We start from the raw sequence: 7500 nt of genomic DNA, 5'->3' as shown, positions 1-7500 counted from the left end.
CTCAGATTCCCCATCTGGGGAGGGGACCATAAATATCCCCAGGTCGGACTGCCTTTCTGTCGACGACCCTAAGTGTCTTGACACTCACCTCAACTTTTTCTTCATTAACTTCTGCAACATTCACGGTCTAAGATCTAATTTTCAACCTGTAGAACACCACCTCTCCTCTTCTAACCTCATCTTCTTTTCCTCACTGAAACTCAGGTGTCTGAGGCAACTGACAATAGCCCCTTTTCTGTTCCCTCCTACTTTCTCTATCCTCATTTTCGATCCAAAGCTGGATGCTGCATTTATGTGCGCAATGACTTAACCTGCTCTCGTGCCCACGCTCTTGAATCTTCCGAGTTTTCCACCATCTGGCTACGACTACAGAGTCACTCTCATACTAAATTTATCTATCCTGTATACCTCTCACCTAACTCCTCTGACTATAAGAAATTCTTTGACTACTTAACTTCCAAAGTGGAGCACATTCTGACCCTCTTCCCTTTTGCAGAGATCTCCATTCTTGGAGACTTCAATGTTCACCACCAGCTTTGGCTTTCCTCTCCCTTCACTGACCATCCAGGTGAACTAGCCTACAACTTTGCTATCCTCCATGACCTAGAGCAATTGGTGCAACACCCTACTCGTATTCCTGACCGTCTTGGAGATACGCCCAACGTTCTTGACCTTTTCCTGACCTCTAATCCTTCTGCTTATGCTGTCACCCTTTCTTCTCCGTTGGGCTCCTCCGATCACGATCTCATATCTTTATCTTGTCCTATCACTCCAATCCCTCCTCAGGATCCCCCTAAGCGAAGGTGCCTTTGGTGTTTTGCCTCTGCTAGTTGGGGGGACCTGAGGAGGTATTTTGCTGATTTTCCTTGGAATGACTACTGCTTCCGTGTCAGAGACCCGTCTTTGTGTGCTGAGCGCATAACAGAGGTGATAGTGTCTGGCATGGAGGCATACTCGTACATTCCTCACTCTTTTCCTCGTCCTAAACCTTCTAAACCTTGGTTTAACACAGCTTGTTCTCGTGCTATACATGATAGAGAGGTGGCCCACAAGAGGTACTTAAGCCTTCCATCACCAGAATCTCATACACTTTATATTTCTGCCCGGAACCATGCCAAGTCTGTTCTCCAACTAGCCAAAAACTCCTTCATTAACAGAAAATGTCAAAACCTTTCAAGATCTAACTCCCCTCGTGATTTCTGGCATCTAGCCAAAAATATCTCCAATAACTTTGCTTCTTCTTCTTTCCCTCCTCTATTTCAACCAGATGGCACCACTGCTATCACATCTATTTCTAAAGCTGAACTCTTTGCTCAAACCTTTGCTAAAAACTCTACCTTGGACGATTCTGGGCTTGTTCCTCCCTCTCCTCCACCCTCTGACTACTTTATGCCACCTATTAAAATTCTTCGCAATGATGTTTTCCATGCCCTCACTGGCCTAAACCCTCGGAAGGCTTATGGACCTGATGGAGTCCCTCCTATTGTTCTCCGAAACTGTGCCTCCGTGCTTGCACCTTGCCTAGTCAAACTCTTTCAGCTGTCTGTCAACATCTACCTTTCCTTCTTGCTGGAAGTTTGTCTACATTCAACCTGTTCCTAAAAAGGGTGACCGTTCTAATCCCTCAAACTACCGTCCTATTGCTTTAATTTCCTGTCTATCCTCAACAGGAAGATTCTTAAACATCTATCTCTTCACAACCTTCTATCTGATCGCCAGTATGGGTTCCGTCAAGGCCGCTCTACTGGTGATCTTCTGGCTTTCCTTATTGAGTCTTGGTCATCCTCATTTAGAGATTTTGGTGAAACTTTTGCTGTTGCCTTGGACATATCAAAAGCTTTTGATAAAGTCTGGCACAAAGCTTTGATTTCCAAACTACCCTCCTACGGTTTCTATCCTTCTCTCTGTAACTTCATCTCAAGTTTCCTTTCTGACCGTTCTATTGCTGCTGTGGTAGACGGTCACTGTTCTTGTCCTAAATCTATTAACAGTGGTGTTCCTCAGGGTTCTGTCCTGTCACCCACTCTCTTCTTATCATTCATTAATGATCTTCTAAACCAAACTTCTTGTCCTACCAGAGACGTAGCTGTGTAGCTACAACAGCTACACAGCCATGCTTACCACGTTCGGCCTGCCTTCCCTGGAGGACAGGAGAGGTCAGCTTACCCTCAGTTTTGGGGAGAAAATGAAAGAAAATGACCACTTGCAGCTTCTCCCCCAGCAAGCACCATCACGGTATCAGACCAGGCACAGTGCCAGGTTACCGCCTGTCAGGTGCCACACAGAAAGGTACAGGAACTCCACCATCCCCTATGTGACTCGCCTGGCCAACAAGTAGACATAACTGGCACAAAAATACATGGACACTATATTCTTTCTCTAAAGTGTTTTACCCTGGTAAACTTTTTATTTTAAGTTGATTTTAATAGTTTAAATATTTTAACCTAGTATATATGTATTCTTTTTAACTTTTATTTCCATGTAAATCAAGACCCCTTCAGCAACTATCACTGTATTGTCTGCTGCCTCTTGATAAATAAACCTGATATTATGATTATTATGATTATTATTATTATTATTATTATTATTATTATTATTATTATTATTATTATTATTATTATTATTATTATTATTATTATTATTACTATCCACTCCAATGCTGATGATACCACCCTGCACTTTTCCACGTCTTTTCATAGACGTCCAACCCTTCAGGAGGTAAACATATCACGCAGGGAAGCCACAGAACGCCTGACTTCTGATCTTTCTAAAATTTCTGATTGGGGCAGAGCAAACTTGGTATTGTTCAATGCCTCAAAAACTCAATTCCTCCATCTATCAACTCGACACAACCTTCCAGACAACTATCCCCTCTTCTTCACTGACACTCAACTGTCCCCCTCTTCTACACTGAACTTCCTCGGTCTGTCCTTTACTTATAATCTGAACTGAAAACTTCACATCTCATCTCTAGCTAAAACAGCTTCTATGAAGTTAGGTGTTCTGAGACATCTCTGCCAGTTTTTCTCACCCCCCAGCTGCTAACTCTGTACAAGGGCCTTATCCGTCCATGTATGGAGTATGCTTCACATGTCTGGGGGGGTTCCACTCATACTGCTCTTCTAGACAGGGTGGAATCAAAAGCTTTTCATTTCATCAACTCCTCTCTTCTAACTGACTGTCTTCAGCCTCTCTCTCACCACCGCAATGCTGCATATCTAGCTGTCTTCTACCACTATTTTCATGCTAACTGCTCTTCTGATCTTGCTAACTGCATGCCTCCCCTCCTTCCGCTGCACAAGACTTTCTTCTTTCTCTCACCCCTATTCTGTCCACCTGTCTAACGCAAGAGTTAACCAGTATTCTCAATCATTCATCCCTTTCTCTGGTAAACTCTGGAACTCCCTGCCTGCTTCTGTATTTCCACCTTCCTATGACTTGAATTCCTTCAAGAGGGAGGTTTCAAGACACTTATCCATCAATTTTTGATCACTGCTTTGACCCTTCTATGGGACTGGCATTTCAGTGGGCATTTTTTTTTATTAGATTTTCGTTGCCCTTGGCCAGTGTCCTTCCTACATAAAAAAAAAAAAAAAAACATATTAGTCTAAGTGGACCGATGTTGAAAGTAACTGATCTGTATGACTATATAAAAAACTTTTCAACCAATGAATGTACAGTATCTCCGAAAACTATCTTTAAAGTGTGGTGTGAACTGTGGCATAATGAACAATATGAAACACGCTGCTTGATCACGTGTTGTGTTGGTAAGGTTGGGATGCATGGCTTGATGTGATGCTGAGATGCCTCTCTATTTGTTAGGTCATGTGTAATATACGGCAACCATCCTTAGTGTGCAGGGCTACCAATTGTTGCTGGCGTAATCACCAAACATGTCAAATAATATCGTCCATTGGGTCAATGTAGACCTCTTATTTTTAAAGATAATTTGGTAGCTACTGTACAACATCCACTTGGAGAGAGAAAGGGACAGATACCATCAAAACATCCATCCCACCACACTCTCAGCTCTGGTTAATGCTCTGCCACCTTGAGCAGCAGCCACGCAGATTTATAGATTGCTGGAAGAAAAAAAAAAAAAAAACGTAAGAAATAAAATAGGTAATTGTGGTAGCTGTACCTTCGTTCTTCCTTCTATGGTGCAGAGCCACATGTAATGACTAGTCTCCTGAGTGCCCTAAAGAAGATCCTAGCTATAATTAATTTGGTAAAGCTGACAGAAACAGTCAAGCAGCTTTTCTCGGATACTGTGTATGTGTGTATCTGTCTGTTGGTCAGTCATTGCACATGCTGATGGCACCTTCATTAATAACCAAAGGCCCATTGTCATGAAATATTATTGCAGAGAAGCAGATGAACATAAAAGCTCTCACACTGTCTGATGGGGCCGAGTCTTACGACCACAAAATACCTTGAACCTGCTATTCTGTATATTGATAGTTCTAGAGAGAGAGAGATATTGGTAATTGGTTAGGAGAATAACATTTTAATTTTTCTTTTATAATGCAAAGCTTTGTTCATTTTATTTTGTTGCAGCTGTTGTGCATATTCAACATTCTCAGCATTTCAAGTGTGTTCTGTTTTCTGTGTTGTTTTCCATGTATCCATGTGTTATTGCTTGGAGGAATTTGACACATTTTATTTATGTCATTTCGTGTTTTTCTTCAGTATTTATTCTTTCCTTTTTTATTCATGTATATGTTGTAACTCATGCAGTAAAGGATTTCTGGTGGTTTTGTTTATGATGCTTCATTTTTAGCTCTTTTTAGCTATGTCACTTTTTTATGCGGATGTTTTGATATTTTCAGGAAAGGATGGCAGGTGGTGCCGTGGTAAACACTCCCAACACGTGCAGGAGGAAAGTGAGTACCTGCTTCATTACATCATGTGCAATCCGTTTTGGAACTGTGTTAAACTTTTTTTTTTCCATGTCAACCAAAACCTGTCACTGTTGCCTGCCTTTCTTCTGTCTGCTTCCCAGGAATCTATGAAGGAAAGAAAGGATGTGCTTCCATTGTATCATGTCAGTAGTATTATCCATTGAAGGATTAGTTTAAATCCTTTTCTAAAGCGTTGTTTTGTCTCCCATATTTCTGCCTTCCTAGGGTATATAAATGAAAGAAGAAAGAATGTAAATTTAGTGTATAATGTTCAATGCAACATTTTACAGGGAAAGAAGTCCCTTGAGGATTATCTGAGAATATTTCAAAACTATAATTTTTGTATTCCAGTCTTTGTGTGCTTATTTTAGTGTATGCATAGAAAAAAGAAGGATACGAAATCATAAATTTTCTATAATGGTGTCATCTTGTTGGTATAAAATATTTACTTAAAGATTCAGTTGAAAACTATTAGCTGTCATTTTTGCGTTTTTTTTTTTTACATATATATCTTTTGTATGTACGAATATATTAGTGAAGAAAGAAAAGATGCAATTACAAAAAACTTCCCACAATAACAGGAATATTCACTTGAGGACTTTTTAGGTAACAAATATCAGATCTTCTAATTTATCTGTTTATTTACCCTTTACTGCATTTAACCGCTATGTAGATTAATAATATTTTGCATGTTATGATAAAGTGTCCTTGGAAACTATTACTGTAACAATTTTCATTTAGTGCGAATTTGGTTTGCTCGTAAAAAAAAAAGAAAAAATATCCTTGTCTGGAGAAAACATATTTATATTATCTTTGTTCAATTGGTATCCATGTTATTTTTAACTCTGATTTCCCGGGAAGCGTTACCACTATGATATTTGTGACCTAACCTAAGGTAACTTTTTATCGTTATAACCTTTGTTGCAGCTTTATTCAAGTAAAATCAAAGAGAGGAATGCTTGTAATGTTCTGTGAAGTGTTCTTCTTTGTCTCTGTGTGTGTTGATTGTCACCTTGAAAAGTCAAGGTGACGTGGGCCTTGATGACTAGAGCCAGCCCACAGTATTTGTCTCCCTTTTTTTTTAGAGGCTCGTTGTTGTAGATTTCTGAAAATATTAGTTTCATCAAGTTCTTATTTTCCTTGTCAGCGAATGAAAGAAAATTTATAATTTTCTTTTATTATTTAGTAAAGTATTAAATATCTTTCGAGGGTTCTATTTTTGTTACTGCACATTGGTACACCCCACTGCTCCTGCCTGGCTCTGGAGGGTACAATGATGATTTGGCCAGGAGAACCTTTTGGTGTCCATCGCATATAAAAATCTTTATTTCAGTTTCGGAAGCACTTTTTGGTTGGTAACTTTTGTAGGCGTATGTTTCTTATTTTATGTAATTTCTTCGTCAGACTCATCTTTTTTGCTGTATTTTGCATATTTTGATTTATAGGCATTTAGGTGAAGATTTGTGCCCCACAACTTGTGCAACTATCACCTCATCACTACAGATCGAGCTCTAGCGCACAAAATACGTGAATTATTTGCCATAACTCACTTCATATATGGGATAGCCAATCCTGGTTGATACCATCAGACTCAGCAGTGACCGTAGAACGGAGATGTGTTGGAAAAAAATTAACAAAACAAAAAAGAAAATGGTATTACGATGAGTTGAACTGTGAAGATGTTAAAAGAAATGTTTATTACATGTTTTACTTATACCCGCTATTTTCAATTTTTTAATCAGTGAATTGAATACAGATAGCAAAACAGAGTTAATATGGGTAGATATTAAGGAATGATCAGAGTCAGTAGTAATGGGAGTAGTGTACAGGCCACCAAACAGTACAAAGGAAATTAACACCTCACTGTGGCAGGAAATAAATAGAGCAGGAAGGTACAGTCAGGTATGTGTGGTAGAAGAATTTAATTCTAGGAATATCGACTGGAGCCTGATGGTGGGTAACAAGGAAGCAGAGGAATTTCTTAAGGTAATTCAGGATAATTTTTTAAAACAGGTAATCGTAGAACCCACAAGGGGGAACAATATTCTAGATATAATTCTTACTAACAGGGAGGAAGCAGTCACGCAGGTAGAGGTTGGAGGACAATTAGGTAATAGTGACCATTGGGAAATTAGGTACAAATTAAAATGGGAAGAAACTTTTAGAAGGAAAAACATTAGTAAAATACCTGACTTTAGGAGAGCATATTTTGAGGAATTGAAAAGGTACCTCCAAGGAGTTGATTGGCAACGGATGCAGGGTGAGGTCAGGTCCGGAGAGAGAGGTAACACAGGATGAGAGAAGTGAGGTGAGGTGTGAAGGTGTAGGACAAGAGGAGGGAAGATTTGTCCGAAAGGGGTGGAGGTGAGAGAGATGGGGAGATAGGTATGAGTATGTTGGAGGGTTAAGTCATGCTGAAATGGGAGAGCTGAGGTCGAGGCGAGTAGATGAGGGAGTGGAGAGGATGGAAGGGGCTGAGATGAGGGTATTAGGTGAAGTAAATGTAGATGAGTTGTATAAATATTTCATAGATAAATTCCATACATGTCAGTTAGCAAATATCCCATATAGAGCAATAAGATCACAGAAAAATAACCCT

General features: G+C 39.6%; 1 protein-coding gene across 3 annotated transcripts in view; it reads left to right on the top strand.

Moving 5' to 3' along the window:
- LOC135111896 (uncharacterized) overlaps positions 1-7500 on the top strand; it is a 53140-nt gene that overhangs the window by 20228 nt on the left and 25412 nt on the right. For all 3 annotated transcript variants that reach the window (XR_010273949.1, XM_064025607.1, XM_064025596.1), the window contains exon 2: positions 4830-4883. The gene's annotated coding sequence lies outside the window, so the exon portion shown is untranslated. The remainder of the gene's footprint in view (positions 1-4829; positions 4884-7500) is intronic.

The sequence above is a fragment of the Scylla paramamosain genome, chromosome 2 (assembly GCF_035594125.1).
Source record: "Scylla paramamosain isolate STU-SP2022 chromosome 2, ASM3559412v1, whole genome shotgun sequence".
NCBI classification, from domain to species: Eukaryota; Metazoa; Arthropoda; class Malacostraca; order Decapoda; family Portunidae; genus Scylla; species Scylla paramamosain.
Note: the sequence above shows the minus strand (reverse complement) of the source record. Positions and strands in the feature narration are given on the sequence as shown.